General features: G+C 43.8%; 1 protein-coding gene and 1 long non-coding RNA gene across 2 annotated transcripts in view; one reads left to right on the top strand and one right to left on the bottom strand.

Moving 5' to 3' along the window:
- The window catches only part of LOC126240604 (paired box protein Pax-5), a 790,874-nt gene extending 785,942 nt beyond the window's left edge, over nt 1-4,932 (bottom strand). The window contains 1 exon segment of the mRNA XM_049947937.1: nt 4,795-4,932. The gene's annotated coding sequence lies outside the window, so the exon portion shown is untranslated.
- Nucleotides 4,933-5,173: 241 nt separating this feature from the next.
- Nucleotides 5,174-19,946, top strand: part of LOC126234461 (uncharacterized) — a 39,798-nt gene continuing 25,025 nt past the window's right edge. The window contains exon 1 of the long non-coding RNA XR_007544732.1: nt 5,174-5,484. This is a non-coding gene — a long non-coding RNA (uncharacterized LOC126234461). The remainder of the gene's footprint in view (nt 5,485-19,946) is intronic.

The following is a 19,946-nucleotide window of genomic DNA, read 5'->3' as shown; positions in this document are numbered from 1 at the left end:
ACGTTGCAGTAGTAGGAGCTGTCGGTCGCTATTTCCGCTAAGAGCTCCAACTTGGCAACACATGAAACTGTACACTCCGTCATTGTCGGCATCGTGTGGCTCACAAGTTGTCATACCATTTCTCTGAGTTTTTACTGCATGTATTTCTAGCGCTGCTGGTCCCGGCGGAGGTTCGAGTCCTCCTTCGGGCATGGGTGTGTGTGTTTGTCCTTAGGATAATTTAGGTTAAGTAGTGTGTAAGCTTAGGGACTGATGACCTTAGCAGTTAAATCCCATAAGATTTCACACACATTTGAACAATCTAGCACTGGCTCCTATCAATCAGGATTTAGATATGTCATGTTAGGCGTCTGTGGGAGAATAAACATACCGATCTCGAGGTTCTTCAATGTCTCGTTAAATTGTCCGTCTTTTTTGTTTGTTTTGTAACCGAATAGCACAAGAAAAATAACAGCTGTTCTTGATTTATTATGCACAACAGCAAGAGGTCATTGCAATACTTTTCTGATTTAGACTTACCGTGTGTATATAAATTAAGGATTTGGCTCATTGTCTTACCTCTAATGTGCGATTGTTTTATATACGTCGCTGTTATCTATGTGCAAGAAGTATTCGATAAGGACTGTGGCTATGTCCAGTTAAATTAGCCTCCACTGAACGTTGGCACCTAGCTCTTAATGTTCAGAAATTTTTACTCGATGCTTTATAGAGTATAAAATCATTGACTTCGCTATAGAAATTTGACTAAAAATCTTTCCACAGCCACTTAGTACTATGAGACGTTACTCACTGGGGAAATACATTGACTGCAAATATTTCTGTTGACGTACCACGTAAGTTACACTGTAACACGATATTTGTAACCCAAGCTCTATTTCTGCCAACATTGTCCCTCTTTTAAGATCGTTCATTTTTGTGTATCCTAATGCAGAAACTACGTGTGAGGTGTAGAGCAGCTGATTTCGACTCATGTGTTTTGAAGGCAGAAGCACGTAAAGCTGTCTGAGGATGAATTTTGAAAATTCGAAATTCGTACAGACGTATTTTTAGTTTGTATTTTATAAAAAAAGTGACATGGAATGAAACTAAATTTAGTCTGGTTGCTGCTCTATATTCTGCAAAAATGTTGATTTTTGACAAAATAGCCATTTGAGCTATTCATTATATGACTGGTTTTGAGCTCTCAGTGTCACAGTTTGAAATGGTTCATAAACCAGTTATTTTGTAGCAGAAATCGGCACTGTCGAGCAACTATGTAATATATTCAGAACATCTCTGTACACGCTTTTCTTAGAGGTAAATATCTATTTTAGTTACGAGGTAAGTGGTTTACGATGCAATTGAAAATACGGCATCAGTCTCATATAACCGGTCATGTAATAAGTTCAAAGTGGCTGAGAAGAGATTTTTGATCAAAGCCGTAAATTATACCAGACACGGACTAGCAAAATACCACTTCAAAGTAAACTAATTGTTGTTTTCACAACACTATTAATGAGGCACACCTGTTATCGGTGACGTCAGCTGGACTCGTTATCCCTGACGTTATGGAGGTGATCAATGTCACAGACTCAGTCATTCGTAAAGACAGCACCGAGTTTCCAATCTCGTGTAGGAGACTGGGAAACAACACTACTTCTTTGAAAGGGGTCGCTTACGAAACGGTTGTACGAACTGTACTAAAATACTATTCAAATACGTGGGCAGCATATCGGGTCGGAATACAAACCAGCAAATGTCGAGCTCATACCCAGAATACTCCCGGACGTGTTTGAATCCAGGGGGAATGTGACTGACAGAAGGTTATGAATTGGCAGGTATTCGACGAAACACACGTTAATTTTGTTTAGCAGTGTCATGAGGCACACTAAACAGTAACACCTGACGTTACTGTAGTGATCTGCAGCATTTTGATGTAGATATAGGGACAAAAATGTGATACATGCGGAAACAAGTCTTAGTTTCTGTTTTGTTGGAAGAAGTGAGGAGAATGATAACGCGAGTTTTTCTAAATACTGACTGAATAAAATCGTTTGGAGAGACAAAAAGTCCACGAAAGATTAATAGACAACTTTGAAGTAATTCTGTAGCATTTTATTAAGCTAATGCCTTGTGAAGACATCATCTTTCTGCTGACAGAATAAAAAAGAACATTACTCCGTTACTCTACCAAAATAAGATGCAGTCATACAATTTGATTTTAGAAATTCGGTACAGGAAACCCCTGGGCTGAACAACTTTAGGTTTGCTTGACATTTTAAATTTTTTCTTTTTACAATGTGCACCTTCAAGAAAACATGTTTCTTACTTGTGACGTATAGTGGTAATACTGAGCTCGGTTTTTACTCCCACACACAGTGCCCATCTACTTAAACGAACCATTCATCTACAGCTATTGTAGTGGGATGTTCTGACAGGTGAATGTTATGAACAGACGCGACAGATGTCCACAGTCGGTACATCTGAAAATGATTCTGAAATACGTACGACGAAGTGCACAAATTATACGGTTTTTGGATAAAATGGAAGTGCGGGAAAAGAATAGCAGCAATAGACCAAGTGTCCCTGACAGCAATATTGACGAATTTGACGTGGGGTTGAAGGTAACAATATTTTTCCGATAAGTAGCCGGTAGGACATTAATGCTTACGGAAAGAGAAACACAAACTCTTTCGATCAATGACCTCTTCCAGTAATATCGGAAGGCGAAATTTACTCTGTTTATAAAATACTCGCGTCACATATTTTCCTTAAGTTTGTACACTTACAACATAAACGTTTGTCGATGGGCGGTGTTATTTGATCAAATATTTAGGTGTCATTCATATGTTTTCAATGATGTCATTCCTAATGTACAATCTCGAAACTTTGCTACTGCTGAGGCATCATAGTTCTGTAAATTTTGCGCTGCAGTGCATTACCCGATTTGTCCCAAAAGAGTGTAGTCGTCTTTCCCTGAAGCCACGAGGCTATGAAGCCAATATTAAAACACGAAATTAATTTTCACTCTAAATATATCAGTTTGAGACACGTCTTCGCAGCTAGCCACTGCTAGAGATCACACTATCTTTTGCATATTGCAGCATAGTATTCGGAAAAAGAGCGAACCCGCTAACCGATAACAAGTCACTGGGTAATTTCACACTAATCGACCAGAGCTTTCGAAAACAGTTTGGTTCTCAGCGTTTCTATAGCGGGCTCCCACAACCCTACGTTGTATTGGAATGGAGCTGCTACAGCCACAGTGACCAGACCGTAAAAAAATTCCCCTTTGTCCCACTAGCGTCATTACTTAAGAAAGTATTTTTGCCAGGACGTGGAGCAAGCGTAGGGAAATCTAAAAAGCAGTGGGCGGCAGTTCAGTGACACGGGTTTGTTGCCTTGTCACGCATCGCAGGCTGCAGCTAGAAAGTCAGCCCGTGACTCACCGCCGCTAAGTACGGACCTGTGATTTCTACGCGCAACTAGCGAACCCCAAACATACCAAGTTTTCAAGTGGACTCTGCCGCTCCGAGCCCGAAGCGTATCACTGTTAACTACATACTATCGGTATCATATAACACTAGCTAGGTTTCAGTCCAGCACTACAAAACACAGGCATAGAAGGTAAATTTTTGTCATTATTATTATTATTATTATTGTTATTATTATTTTTTTCCTTCCTTGAAAACCTACCGCTAGACCACATAAACTCTTTCGAAGAAGGCAATATTTGTCAACGAAGATAATTCTATGCTGTTGCTACATAAAAACAAATATCGCTTCCGGTTTCGAACAAAAGATACGAGCTTCATTATAACTTGACACGAGCTATCCCGAATCATCCTGTTAAGCGTATGTTCACCACAACGGTTTCGAAAATAATCACTTTTTGTAGAGCACACGTGTGGTGTCGGTTTTTATAACAGCAATTATACTAGCCGTTGACAGTAATTGCCCGGAACCTCTGCTCCTGCCGGGGCTGGAGTGGCACGCTGCGGTTACGCTTTCTAGCCGGCGCGGGCCCGGGCGGAGACCGCAAGCGGTGCCCTGGGCCCCCGCTATTTTTAGCCTGCACCATTCTGGCGGCGGCTAACCTTCGCGCCTCGGAGAGCGGGGCAAACCGGTGTTCTGTCAAGTGCATCTCGGCGTGGTCTTCAGTCGAGCACGCAATGCGATACTCTGCGCGGTCTCGCCTAGGGTCGGCCAGGCGGATAAGATAATGGGCGGGCAGCGCTGATGCGCTAAGTGTTGCTGTTCCGACCGCGCGTCGGAGTCTCCACTGCGGAGCGGTGACCACCTGTAGCTACGAGTGCGGCCCTAAGTGGGCCTGCATCGACGCTCGCTAAAGATGTGTCACATGGTTAGAAACACGTATTATGTACATATACTGCGGATGATTTCTTTCTACAATTATGAGCGCAGCCTCTTGCGTTTGACAAATATTTGCACAGTGAGAAAGTCAGACGAAATTCGACGCCACAAGGTCTGCAAAGACAGGTAGTACATTAACTCACTCGTAGGTCAAGGTTGGCGTCGGCACTCAGGTTAATAAGATACATATAGTGTGAAAAAAATGAATCACCTGTGTGACAAATCCAGATCAACCCACAAAACTGATGGCTTTAGGCACAACAAACGCTCCACTTAGGAGGATGCATCACTGGGAAGAACGCTCCAGCTAGAGCTACGCACCACTGGGAAGCCACTCAGACACAGATCTCGATGACCACCCGCAACATCACGATCCACACACAACACTCGAAGAGCGCAACAGTGCGCGTGCGTCTCCGCAAACACTGTCAAAGTGCTTACCTTTTCGGAAAAGCGCCGAGCCGCCGTGGATGAGGCACTGGGTCGGCAGTTTGGTCGTCACGGTGGCTATCACTGAGAGCTGGGCGCGGCGAGACGCTCCGAGTCACATGAGGTGCGACGCGACGCGAGCGAGTAGTTTTTCCGGTTGCCCGAGCGCGCGCGCGCGCACTGTACAGAACTACACACGCGACTGCTGGAGCGTAGTGGCGCGGCGTGGCGCACCTGGGCCGCACCGCCGCCCCCACCGCCGCGCGCGCGTCCCTTCCCCCGCGGCCCGCGGCCTCCTATTGGCCGACACCTGCCGCTGGCCCCGCCCCCCCGCGGCCGCAGCCGCCCACACACCCACACAGCCGCTGCCGAGCCGCCCGGAGGACGCGCCGCGGCAATACGCAAAAACCTCCGGCCCGGACACCTGTTGCACTGCGGCGCCGCGGCGGCAGGCGTCGGTTGCGTTGGCGACGCCGGCTGAGCTGGCGAGTGCGGTCCTGCGTAGCCAGCCGGTGCCGACCGTCCGAGGGCGCTCCGCCGCCGCCGGGCTTCCAACTGCCATCTCGTGCCGTCCGTTCTGCGCTGACCCGCTGTCGGTAGCTCTGCTTAGTTACCCCAGTTGTAAGCGACGGTGTTGAAACAGCCTGGAAACCACGCACTGTGACACGTAACGCGCTATCGGTAACTGTGTGATTTCTAAAAGTAATTATCAGTTATGTTTATTTGTAAAAAAAAAATTGTGTCTTGCATTGTTTCCAAGCGACAGTACGGACTGTGTATGTGACTGTGAACTGATGTAGGCGATCTGGACGAAAGAACTGTGAGAACTCGTAGCAATGAAAGAGGAGAAAAAACAGGAACGATTGAGGGTTTCTTTCTTTCTTTGTTTCTTCTCTGGTTTAGTTTTATAGTTATCACATATCGTTTCGAACTCTGTGCACCATTATCAGGTGATGTACAAGGCTCCCTGCTTCCGATCCAACACTGTAACTTGTAGATCGATACAGAGCTCCGCACTCTTTTGTGGCCGAAGCTGGAAAGACTTGTCACTATTAGCAACGGCTTTTTAGTCAATAAAAGGGCTGGGAGTTTGTGTCATTCAGAACAATGTAAATGTTATGGTGGCAGGAAGTGAAGCTGCCCGGCTTGGGTATCACTTTATGATGAACAATAGGCTCCGAAAGGCATTGTGATGCATTGAACTAGAGGAATAGTGATCGGTTATATTTCTTCTTCTTCTTCTTCTTCTTCTTCACTATCAGTTGAAATTAGACCCGACAGATACGATATACAAACAGCAACGTAGTTACTTTCAGAATGACAGACATGACTCGTAAAAATTCACAGTAATCATTAGCAGGTGCGAAACGTTTAGAAGAGAGTTTCTGTCAGATGTCTGCGGAGAGCCTTGGTCATTACGGAGGCATGCTGTTGTACGCAGACCCTGCAGTAAACAAAACTCAGACGATTATCTCGGCAAGGTCACAAAGGTAATTTCTACACAGCCTGCATTTAAAATGAAGGACATCCAGTTAACGATCACAATAGACGGGGTACAAATGTACGACATAAGTGATGACTACGTCAGAATCGACTTGTTGACTATAATGGAGACTCGCATGAATCCTTAGACCAAGAAGCAAATTGTAGAATAATTTTAATAACACAACCTTGACCTGCCAATTAATGCACGTGCCTAGTAAAACACACATGTCGTTCATTACGAGACACACTGTTTCAGTGAACGCAAAGTATACAGCGGATCGATAGTAAACAGCTTCTTGAGAGTAACTGCTCTTGTCCGTTGGAAGGAAGTGTAACTTATTTTTTATTTTCCGATCTGTGAAACGGGTACACACTTGTATCACGGGGAAAGGTTTCTCTAAGATGCCAACGACGTGCCCTTCTGATCAAATTATGCTTTCACTTTCTGCGTTGGAGTTCGAATACCAATGATCTGATGACAGTCTGAAAATGGTCTGTGCCGTAACGTAACACGTTTATTGTGTCCTCTGTAATAAAACGGATCTTTCACGACACTCTACCTATTTGTAGCGTGTTATGGAATAATGACTATTACTTAGTGCAACAGAGAAGTTTAAAAAAGTCTGAGGGCAGAAGACGACTAGTGTTAACGATGACATAATTATCACAACAGCCGTGGGAGAGACTCTTATTCCGTGGACGAAAGATCCATTTATTTAGTAGCGAATGACACGTTTAATTATGTGCAAACATTCATCCTATTTATTAACTAAATCTATAGGAACTTAGTATTAGAGGCCCATACGTAACGCGCTGTTGGCAATTAATCTCCATTTTCTGACGAGTCTCCATTGTGTCCTTTGGAATAGATGATGAACATGTTATGATTAACATGTTTACCTATATAAAGGACTGTCTTGCATCAAATATTACTGACTAGCTTCAGTGTGTTTTCTGCAACGCTTCAGTGCAGTTCGAGGCGGGCAACTTTCTCGTAAAAAATATGTGATAGTAACGGATCTGATAAGAGAGCCGTCTAGGTGTCATAAAGCCTATCGTGTTTCCAGATTTTTTAGAATATTTTCCCGTTTATGGATACAGATTTCGGAGCAAGGTGTTTTTGTAGAATATGGTTGAATTCCTGCTTTCTTTAAGAGTTGGAAGACAGTCGGTCATCCCCTTGCGAAATGTATCACGGAAAAAAGTTACCGAATTCCCCGACGGGAGAGAGAACCGTAAAGCAAGTGCAGGCAGTGAGAACAGCGGCGCCGCGTCTACTACGAGTTTCAACGTGTAGACGGCAACTTCCTTCCACGAAGACGACGCCGGACAGACTAATTAGCTACCCTACTGTCCGCCAGTCCTTATGATAATCGTTGCAAAGGGAGGAGAGGAAAGAGGAGCAACGACTGAAAGTTTAGAGTAATATCCACTAAAAATGAAACTTTTAGGTAAAGTAGTCGGATTGCAAACAGTCATGTACATAATCTACCTGGATATTGGATACAAATCGCAGTTCGTTTGCTGTCCGTAACTATCCACTCGATCTGTAGCAGAAGACAAGTGACGTTAAATTCACTTGTTTAAACACTCACCGCCAGCTTGCAGGCGAATCTCTTTGGAGTACACTCAGTTACGATCTACAAAGTGATTAGACTACAAAATTTTGCATTAGTGTATGTATAATATATCGTAATTTTTATAATGTGCGTTCTGTCTCAAGTTTAAAATATGTAAGGTTTCATTGATCATACATTTCTGCCTTCGAAATGTCAGATATCAACAAAATCACAAGTTGAACGTGTACAATATGCGTCACAGCTTAATTTATAAAGCCGACACCTTCTCACACACTTCTCTGCTGGCGTCAAATGCCAGAAACTGTGGAAGAGCAAGATGTGCATGTCAGTTCTGTCATAGCTTAAACTGTCTGACGTTCAAATCTAGACATCATCGTTACAGCGCGCAGCGATACATATTATCACATCACGTTTTAAACTATAAACACAATGGCCGTCATCGAAATCGCGATGTACTATACGTACACATGGTAATGTGATATTTTGTGATCTAATAATTTCGCTGTAGACTGCTCGCACAATAAAGAGATTCACTTAGCAGCTGTCAGAGTGTTTTCGAATGCGACTTCCATAAAATGAAATACTTTAGGGCTGTGGAGCAGCGTCTATCGAAAATATTCGACACGTGATACGGTTTCAGTAGATTGGTTTCATGTTTTCTGATAGGCAGTCTGAAAGCTTTACAGTGAAGGGGTGCGATCAGTACTCAAATTCATGCACTTGGTGGTTTCCGGTAGTATCTCTAAAATTAGGGCGTATTTAAGAAGTACCAATCGTGTCAAAAACAGTTGATTGTCTTCATCCACCTTATGGTCCCGAGCTGGTGTCGAAAGAGAAAAGTTAGACTTCATCTGCCTGGATTTCAGCTGTACTTATGACACACTGCCTACTGACATCCATATAGTCGTATTAAATGTCTGTTCTTAACAGAGCCAAGGAAGGTGCCTGAGGGAGCAGTAAAACAGACAATGGAGTTCTGTTGGGAAGGACGGCGGTTCAGATCCACTCCCGGTAATCCAGATTTAGGTTTCCTGTGATTTTCCTGAATCGCTTAAGGTAAAATCGGGATGATTTCATTGAAACGGGACGGTCCATTTCCTTCGCAGCCTCTTCCTATCCCGGACTGTGCTCCTTCTCTAATCACGTCGTCTCGACGGAACGCTGGACGCTAACTTTCTTTCCTATTCTTAACGGACGTAACGAGCGATGCTGGGATGACTGGTGTTCATCAGATATAGAGAAAGACTTGCGTGTGGCCCAAGAAAGAATGAGGCTGTTAGTCAACCTTAGAACGAGTGAACCGTCTGCTACGCAGTGTGAGAAATATCTACGTGTAAAGTTACCAACTAGTATGAGGTTCAATACGAGGAATTAATAGCAGCAAGGTCCATAAGAGAGGGGAGAATGTTACGAAAGTGTAGAGTATATACGAACGTATTCGCCTCTACTACAACCATTTTCTAAAGTTTTGCTGCAGCATTTGGGGTGTCGTGAGATCGGTCCGAACGGACAGGTGGGAAAACGTCAGAGTCGCGCACATGGGCTCCAATCACTGAGTGGGAAAATGCGGATTTATGAAGGAAAAAGTGGGGTTACTAAGAAGTAAGAGGACGTTAATATTGGGTAAATTTTGTGAATGTGCATTTGCTACTGAGAGAAAAACGATTTTACTGTGACCAACTACAATTACATGTATACCCAACCCTACAAGCTAGGTGTACGGCTGAGGGTATGTCTGGTAGCACGGTTATTTCATCCTTTGCCTGTTGCATTCGCGAGAAAAGAACGACTGTTAGTAAATCATATGAGCTGTAATTTCTCTAATAATTTCGTCATGATCATTTCGTGGGACGAATACGGAAGGAAGTAATACGTTGTCCGATTACTTTTGAAATCTACACTAGCGGAATTTGAACGAGTCTGTACGGTACGTAACGCTTCTTTTGTGCCCCTGTTGATTGCTCTACATATACGTTCCATTTGCTCTGATTTTGTCGTCACAGTCATTTCGCGAGACGTATTTGGTAGAAAGTAATATACTGCCCGACTCTTTTTGGAACGTACGCTCTCGGAGTGTCGAGGTATCTCTCTGTGATACGGAACACCTCTCTTGTAGCGCGTGCCACTGGAGTTCGATGAGCATCGCCGCGACGCTACCACGTTTACTAAATGATCCCCTGACGAAAGGCGCCGCTTTGCGTTGGATTTTCCCTATCTCTTGTGTTAATAAAATTTCGGAAATGTCCCAGTCTGACAAGCAAGAGTAAAGAACCGCTCGAGCGGCGGTTCCGTAAACCACTTTCTTCGTGGATGAGCTACATTTCCGTAAGATTTTTACAATGAATCTTAAACTGGCATCTGCCTTTCTGCTACTATTTTATATGATGATTCCACGTTTGATTGCTTTGGAGATGTAGTCCCAGGTATTTTACGATTGTTTTCTCTTTACAATGCTTTATCGCCTATGGTTTAATCGAACAGTAATAAATGTCTTCAGCGTTTTATGTGCTGTACTTACGCCGTATTTATTTACAAGCGGGATCAGTTACCGGCCCCTGCACCAATCACCAACCTTCGAACCTCTGCGAGTCTTCTCGTACTTCACTGCAGTCGTTATCGCAATCCTCCTACAGACTACAGCATCGTCTGCGAACAGCTTCACAGAACTTCCGACTCACCACTAAATTATTTACTTATAATGTAAACAATATGGCCTTATGATACTTTCTTTTGGTACCCCCGTTATTATATTATTGTTTTCGTTAGCCTACAGTTAGCCTCGCGTGAGTGCTACGAATGCACAATTGATCTACGTTTTTTTCTTTTTTTTTTTTTTTTTCATTCTACGTTAGAGAATGGAAAACACGTTATACATACGGTGGCTTGAAGAATTCAGTGTTTCTAGATGTTGACCATTCAGCTGCTACCAGCACGTAAAACTCAGTGGTATAGAGTAAGCTTTTGCAATTACCTGGCACGGCATGCAAGCATGTTTGTAGATACTGGCCATTCAGCTGCTAACAGCGTGTAAAAATCAGTGGTATGGTGTAAGCTTTTCTAATTACCTGACATGGCATGGAGGCACGTTTGTAGTAGTTGACCGTTCACCTGTTAATAGCATGTAAAAATCAGTGGAATGGAGTAAGCTTTTCTAATTACCTGACATGGCATGGAGGCAACGGTCTGTAAACTTGAAAACTGTAGATTTTTTTACTAAAACCTCCAACGTCAGTGATTGCAATGTAGAAAAGAGTGGTTAGTGTTTTCTACACTGCAATCGTGGCGAATAATGTTTTAATAAAAAAAAAAAAATCTGCCGCATTCGAGAAAAGTGTTTACACGTGAGACCTCACACTGACAGACAATTCTTCTCACACATTTATTAACGAACCCAGTAGTCTAAAGAGCTTTAGTACTTCGATTAAACGCCTTAAAAGACGTAGCTTAATCTTGCGCACACTGTGTTACGGTAAAGTTTCAAACTCAAAGAATTTGAAAATCATAAGACTCATAGGTACCTCCTAAATATTTTTCATGTTCTCCATAAGCAGATGTTCGGTCCTCAGTGTAAAATGTTTCGTCATTTACTATTCCTTAAAATAACGCTTCGTAAAAAAATTAAGGTAGTGTTTTGCTTTTGGGAATTCTCTGTGCTGAAACTGCGATGTATGAGAGTGTTTTGTGAGCGTTCCTTAAAACCGCGCATCAGAAAATTGCAACATCGTTAAACGCGGAACGAACCGAGTTTAGTGCGGTGCAGCGCTACGAAAGCGCGCTGTTCGACGAGAACCCAGATAATCCGGTAACTGCACTTTCCTGCGGAAGACCGCCGCCCGAGTCAGCCGGGCTTTCTAGAAGCCACAAACATTGCTCTCTACGCTCTGCAGGGGCTGGCCGAGTGTGTACGGAGATAGACGCTCTAAAGTGACTTGCTGTCTTGGAAGAAGCTCCGCTTTGATATGGTTCTTGAAACAAATAAAGCGCGGCAAACTTTTTAGATTCCTTGGAAATCGCAAAGCCATTCCACGGGATATCATCATCACCAATACTTTGTATCGACCGTGCGCGTTGTCTTCAACATCAAGTTCTTAGCATTCACAGTCATGTGGGAACGACAGATGACGACACGCATTTCCGTATTTTACAACAAGAGTTCAAAACGGCGAACACCGGTCTCAACGGATCGAGAGCATGAACAGACGACGTCCTTTTGTAACCTTTTAAATTAATTTTTCAAATAAAGCTGCTATTAGCTGTGGGCTGAGTTTGATGAGTCTGTTCTACATCGACACATATGTGAAATCAAACTCAGCTACTCGGTAACCGGTTCGCTTCACCCCGCACTCTTGAATCCTCCTTGGTATGCCGTCTAAAAGGTGGTCTGGACGTCGATTCTCTGCGCCTCCTACTCCCTCCCCCCCCCCGCCCCCCCCGCCCACCGCCTGCTATCCGATTGCGTCCCACCCCCTTCCGAGTTCATCCAGTGTAAGATGGAGGGTTGCTGCGAAAAGGCACTGATATTTCCAGCTAGTTCCAGACATAGTGAATCGGGTTAATGTCAGAAGGAAGAGCAGACCATTCCATTCATCTAGTTCCTTCCTCCAGAAAGACAGTGTTCACTTCATGGACGTGACGTCGTCTTGGAAGGCGTACCCACTGCCAAAAGTTGGCTTTAGAAGTTAGACACTAGCTTGCAGGATTCCTCCCCTACTGTACCGCACAGCCCTCAAATTACGAGTATCATCCACAGCGAGGAGAGGCGTCTGAAATTCATGCGTGACAGCGTCACAAAATGTAACTAACTATCTCTGTGTGAATCGGAGGGACTGCATGCCTGAGGTGTTTATTGGTACTTGGCCACCTCCACGCCCTTTTACGACTCTCATCAGGTCCTTTCGTTGAAGAGAACCCGAAGCTACAGATTAGTGTTTCATCCTAGGTGTTCTCCTGTGCACTTACTCGGGCACCTAGGTGCTGTGGTTTGTAATGTTGGTCGTAATGAAGGCCTAGGTGTTTGGAGACGGTTGCATACTGTCTGCGTCGACACAGCCCCAAAAGTTGCTTCCCAGAAGGCAGCGCATAGACTCATTCTGCTGATTTTACCTACTAGCCATATTTTGTAGGTAGTGGCCATCAGCTGCTGTTGTTGACAACGTGCGTCCACTAAGAGACAGATCTTCAGTGTTTTGTGTATAACGTTAGCGGATGGCTGCTCTGTGTCTGTGTGTCAAGGCAACAGGTGGACTCCATATTTCTAGAGTTCAGGAAAGCGCTTGACACCGCGGCTCACTGCAGACTATTAACGAAGGTACGAGCATAGGGAATAGGTCCCCAGGTATGTGAGTGCCCCCAAGACTTCTTAAGTAATAGAACTCTCGGGGCAGCGAGTGTTCATCAGAGACAGGGGTATCAGCAGCAGTGCCTCTTATTCTGTGGCTGGCGGACAGGCTGAGCAGCAATCTGCAGTAGTTTTCTGATGACGCTGTGTATTTGGGACGGTGGAGGATAATACAAGATAACTGAGACAAAATTTCTGTTAGGTGTCATGAATGGCACTTGTTCTAAATACAGAAAAAAAAGTTGATGCAGATGAACAGGAAAAATGATCCCGCATTGTTAGAATACGGCTTTACACAACCATGACGATTACATATCCAGGCATAACACTGGAAAGTGACATGAAATTGTATGAGGACGTAAGGACGGCAATAGGGAAGGCGAATGGTCCACTTCGGTTTATTGGGGCAAATTTAGGAAACTGTGGCTCATCTGTAATGAAGTCCGCGTGTAGAACGTTAGTACTACCCACTTTTGAGTACTGCTCAATTGTTTCGGATTCCCACTAGGTCGGACTAAAGGAACACATAGAAGCCGTTCAGGGCTTTGCTGCTAGACTTGTTACTGGTAGGTTCGGTAAATAGGCGAGTATTACGGAGTCGTTTCGCGAACGCAGATGGGAATCCGTGGGGGGACGGCGATGCCCTTTTCGCGAAACACTCCCAGTATTGAGAAAATTAAGAAAACCGGGATTTGAAGCTGTCTGCAGAGCGACATTGTTACCGCCGACGTACATTCAGTGAAGGACCACAAAGATAAAAGAAATAAGGTCTGTTACGGAGATTACTCTTAGACGAAAAGGTTGACACACGAGAGGAATTCGTGACTGGCTGTATCAAACCAGTCAGAAGACCGATGACTTTTTCTTTTTTTAAAAAAAAGAGAGCCGTTTTTTTCCTCGCTCTTTTGTGAGGTATGTACGTACATAAGTGTAGATGCACAAGCATACATAAAAACACTCACAGTTTAATTATGTGACCTGGGCATTTACAAAAGTCGAATGTCATTTACAATATTCTATTAGCTGGGTGCATGGCACAGATTTGGAAGGCGTGCCGAGTGCTTTGGTAAGGGCTGAACAGTGCCACTACGTACTTTATGGAGTCAAAAACAAGAACTGGCTACATTTTAATTATCATCCTTCGTTGTACAGCCGCAGTAAATTTCATGAAAGAAATCATTTTCTTGAATCAGGATGATTTTGTATTTAAAACTAACCCTCTATTTCTTTGGTGATTTCGTAGTTCTGCGAATGTGAGCTTTATCAGCCAACATCAGTCAATAAATTTTTGATAATAGGGTTTTTTTTCCCTTTATGTTAACTGATTTCGAGACGTTCACTACAGCCTGTGTGTTTTTATTTCAAGACTTATCTTTCCCCATTTTATTACAATATGTTGTCTGTGATGGGTGGCACTTCGCTACGCTTGAAATAGAACCTGATTAGTGATTGCTAGAGATTACGCCATTAGACGAAAATGTGGGGCAATGTTACATATTTAACTATTCAACACTGCTGTGTGAATGATGACGTTCTGACAAATCGAAGAATGAAATGTAATATTATGGTGAGTTGCTTGGTAGTGCCAAAGGGGGCCAAATTAGCTAATCATTACTGGAATAAAGAGTTTGTTTCATTTAGAAATAACTAGATGCGCGGAAATCACTTCTTTCAAGAAACTAATTTTATTTACGTTGATTGTTTTATCTTTTTCCGTAGAACGTAATCTCACATTGCAAAAGATTATGAAAGCTGACGAAGTAGCATCTGTTCAAAAGTAGCATCTGTTCAAAACCAAACCTTTCTGACAAACTGACTAGTCCATTATGTAACTTACAGGTATAAGTGAAGCACTTCAACATCTCGACCAACAAGTTACCGCTTTAAAGGTCAGTCAACGTGCGTTCTTTATTTGGTCATCTTTTGTTATTGTGAAATTACCGTTTCTGTTACGTGGAAAGGAGAAAGGGAAAATATTAATATTTGTAAAAAATACGGTGTGTTGTAAACATCAATTACTCCGTCGCCAGCGTGGTACAATAGTACAAGTTCAAACACCACCTTTCGAATGAACGGAGGGAAGTCATAAGAGATCTGATCTGGACATCCGTGACTTTGCATTCATTACGACGTCCGCCTCAAGTGGTATGGATAAACCGTGCGTCTCTCGGGTACACACGCTATAGTTCGTTTACCTTTTGGTAACAATAGATATCCTCCATCAGATGGAACGGTTTCCCGTCTTCACTATATCCTCCCTATCTGTGCATCCTTGTTTGAGGACAATATCCGACAACAATTTTTCTTCGAGTAGATATTTGCATACTGAACAACATATCTGCAAACAATTGGCTTCCATATAGTTACTAATGGAGCCGCGTCCTTTGTATGAAAATACCTTGAGGCCTCACAAAAGTCTAATCTAAAACGGAGTAGCTATTCTTCCGCCCTCAGTATTGATATTCTCTTGTCATACGTGGCTGCTGAAACAATGAATATTTGCAGCACTGCGATGTTGCTTCAGTCACCCAGTTTCACCTCGTATATTTTAAAACGACTTTAACAGCTAATTTTTGAACTCATTTATACGTAAACTAGGCTTCACGACTGGTACAACGTCACACGTCTGCTATGATCAACATTTAAACCCCTTTTAACTTTGATTAAGTTCTCGGAATATTTTTAAACTACTTGCCGAATACTAGACACCATTTCTGCCTTAGAAGTGGCTTCTGACTTCCGAGAAAATGCGACAGATTTTTTGATGTATCAAAATACTTTGCTACAGTGCTATTTGTTTTGTATTTCCACGTTCCCTGGTTCTAAATTATTACTATAGTCACACCACTAGCATACTTTACGTTCTTGACACAGTAAAAATGTAGCAAAGTACTCATACTTTCCAGATCAAAGGGCAAAGGGAGGCGGTTGTAACTGGGAGCTGGCGAGTGCCACGGTTCCAGCACCGTCTAACTTGAACTACAGCTATATCCGTTTTACACTCTTTACACAGGTGTGGGGTTTCGTTAGTCCGCGTGTCATTGCAGACGGTCCATGTAAACAAGTATTATGTGACATGTACATATACAACTCAAGTGGAAGATGTACTGAAATGCCGTCCGTTTCTAAATCTGTCGTTAAGGTTGGCATTCACAAAAACTGACTGCTAGCTATTACTCTAGATAACTGCAAAGTTGTGCCCTCTACAAAATGTAAAAGTGTCCTATGGCTACAGGACTAATGAGTTACAGTCACGCGTTGCGTACAAATATTGCGGAGTAACACTGTGTAAAATACGACGTGGAACGAGCATAGGATCCACTGTAGGTAAAGCAAACGGGATAGGGGACTGGGGTATTACAATGTTTCTACGAAAGACATTTCGTACAAATTACTTGACCATCTCATCAAAAGTATACAGACACCATTAGTGGACATTAATATTAATATTAATAATGACTATCGATCAGGGGGCCCTGCGGGGTCGGTGATTTTCTCCACTCGGGAACCGGTGTGTGTATTGTCCGTATCGCCATTTCATCACCACTGAAGCGCAAGTCACCGATGTGACGTCAAATAAAAAGAGTAGTCGAATATCCTAGATGGGATCTCCCTGCCAATAGTACCATACGCACATTTCAGTATGAGGTGTGTCCAACCTTCTCATTTATGACGTCTGGATCTCTCCTGGAGACCCTTTCAATGGGGAATCTGAATATCTGTGATGGAAGGTCAGCCCACTCTTCCTGAAGACCCGAAACCAGAGATAATGGTCATATTAGCTTTGGGCTTTGGAGCGAAGTCGAAGTCCGTAGTCATCCAAAAGGTGTTTCATTGGATTCAGTTAGGAGCAATGGGCAAGTCGGTCCATTTCAGGGACGTTATTGTCCACAAAACATTGTCTCATAGATGCCGCCTTATGACTGGGTGCATTGTCATCTTGATACAAACGGCCATCGTCTCCGAACTGTTCCTCTGACGTACTCCGTACACAGTTCTGTAAAGTATGATCATATACGTTCCACATTTAGCGTTTCCTTAAGCGCAATAAGGAGACCACATTTTAACGTAACTCATCCACACTTCACTGTTGCTGTTGCGCATGATAGCAGGTACCTTTCTACAGGCATTCTCCAGACACAAACCCTTCCATCGGATTGCTACAGGGTAAAGCACGAATTAATCACTCCAAATCACCGTCTCTAATGACCTCGATGGCGACGGGGCGTTACATCCAAATCTTCACCCCTACCTTCCTTCACGTTACTCGTTGCTTATCGTCCACTGTCCAGTGGCGTAGTTCTTGATACCACCTCAAGCGTCGCTTGAAAAATTTGTGGCTCATTAGGAACTGTTCGACAATTTTACCCTATTATTTTTAACTCCTTACGCTCATTCATAGAGCTAGACGGACTGTTGGTAGCACTTTGAAACTCACAAGGGATTCCTTCGTCTGATTTCATAGGATCTTTTACAACCACCTTCCGCAGTACTCCGCGGCCTCTATCCGTCAATAGATGAGGTCTGCCTGCTCTAAGTTTAGCAGTCGTTGTTACTTCACGTTTTCCCTTCACAATCACATCACCAACAGTCGACCTGGGCTGCTTTAGAAGAGTTAAAATCTTCCTGATGGATTTGTTACTCAGGTAACATCCAGTGACGAGTCCCTGTTCGAAATCAGTGAGCTCTCGTGACTGACCCATACTGTCGTTGCTGCTTCCCCACTGACAACGCAGTACTGGCGGGTCTACTCTCATCACGTCTAGTGGGCATTTTGCATTACGCGGTCGTATCCGGATACGTTTGATCAGATTTTCTAAGGCTTAGTCCTCACGATATGTGATACGATACGTGATACGGCCCGTGGTACGACCCAGGAGCAATCCGCGTCGGTGGAGTGCGCGGACAACTGAACGAAGCGACTTAACTGGTTCACAGCAAAACGACGGCAATGCAACACCGACTCGATTCTCTGTCGCATTGCCCAGCACAACAAAGGGTGGCGGCTGAGAGCAGTTTTATCGTACGATACATTGGCACTGAAATTTCAAGTCATCTGGCGTCCCCATAAAGAAGTGTTTTATCTAGATGAAGCAATGCAACAATGAAGTTCTGCCTACGTCATCCTTTATCGTCCTACAGCCACACGGCGACGACACTTTCCCATACGCTACATCAGCGTCAGAAAACAGCTGCAGACAGCTGCTCACCTTATCCGACAGATCTTTCATTTACATGGAGAACAAGGTCACTCCTGCAAGACTTCCCTGAGGCACTCAGAAAATACCCTGGTCTCTGATGTACACTAGCCGTACAGGACAAATTCTGGGTTCTATTACTGAAAAAGTCTTCGGGATATTCCCGTATCTGGCAACTTAATCGGATACTATCGGCTTCTTTGTCTTCGTCATAAGCGTTATGTGGAATTAGCCACACTTAGAGAGAGATACTTTCAACATGCGGAGTTTTCGGCCAAGTCTTTCTACGAGGGTTTGCAGAAAAGTAATGCCTCTGAACATTTTATGTGAAAACTCTTAAGGCTTTTAAACGAAACAAACGTTATTAACATTCTCCATCTTTTTTCTTCGTGTCTACATATTTATTTCTTAACATGATCACTCTGACGAAGAACACGTTTCTCCCAACGAGACTCCCGTTTGTTGATAGCCTCACTGTAGAGTGTCTGACTTTCTTGACGGAGCCACAACCTCATCTCTGCTTGCACCGCTTCATGACTGTCAAAGTGATACCCTCGAAGGTTTTCTTTATGTTTTGCAATGAGATGGAAATCGGCTGGGGTCAAGTCGGGACTCTATGGGGAATGATCGATAACAGCGAACCCAAAACACCGGATTGTTGCAGATGACGCAGCGGCCACTACTCTGTGGTCTGGCATTGTTATCCTGGAGGAGAGGGTGCTGCTTGTCTGGACGAACTCTTCGGATTCGATGCAGTGACCACTCACATGCGGCAGGTGGCAGCACTAGCAGTGGAGGGTATATATAGCGTGTCGGGATTGGGGGAGGGGAGGGGGGGGGGACGCTGGAAACAGTGCAGTCGTTTTCATAATGCGGAAACGCAGCGGTTCATCTGACGCCCAGAAGAGCACGGTCATGGGCGTTTCTTCCAAGGGTGAAAGTATTTCCGAAACGACTAGCTCTGTAAACTGTTCGCAGTCCTATCTGATAAATTGTGTAATATACTGACAACATTACAGTGACGTCTTATCACGCTTCCTTGGCTCATACCGGACGTTACTTTTAGCCATATCCAAAGTTGCACCAGATATCAGAGACGGAGTTTTCACCGAAAAACACATTATGCCCGTAAGCATTATGAACTCTTTCTGCCGTAAGGTACAACTTTTGTCGCGTTAAATGCTGCAGTTACTCCAACCTGAAGATGTTTACTTGACGCTGTGGAAGAAATCACGCAATTCCTATTCTTGACGTGGCATAATTTCGTAAAGCCATCGACAGTTAACAGTTTTGTTATTCGCAAACAAGTAGCATATGCTGTTGTCCTGTGGACAGACTGAGAGTGGGGAGGGACACACCACTTTCCACTTGCCTCGCCTCGCAGGCTGAGAATTCCTGCTGCGTGTACGACGGAAAACATCCTCCCGTCTGCGTGCCGAGATGTCGACACGGCAGCCGGTAGAGATCCAGTGATGGAGTGGATCAAAATGTGAAGTGCTAATTACTCTCGCACGTAGCAGTACATCTCGCCACTGGTTACTACTTGCCGGCTGTATTTTCCAA

This window comes from Schistocerca nitens, chromosome 1 (genome assembly GCF_023898315.1).
Source record: "Schistocerca nitens isolate TAMUIC-IGC-003100 chromosome 1, iqSchNite1.1, whole genome shotgun sequence".
NCBI classification, from domain to species: domain Eukaryota; kingdom Metazoa; phylum Arthropoda; class Insecta; order Orthoptera; family Acrididae; genus Schistocerca; species Schistocerca nitens.
The sequence above is the reverse complement of the archived record's forward strand: the minus strand, read 5'-3'. Positions and strand labels throughout refer to the sequence as shown.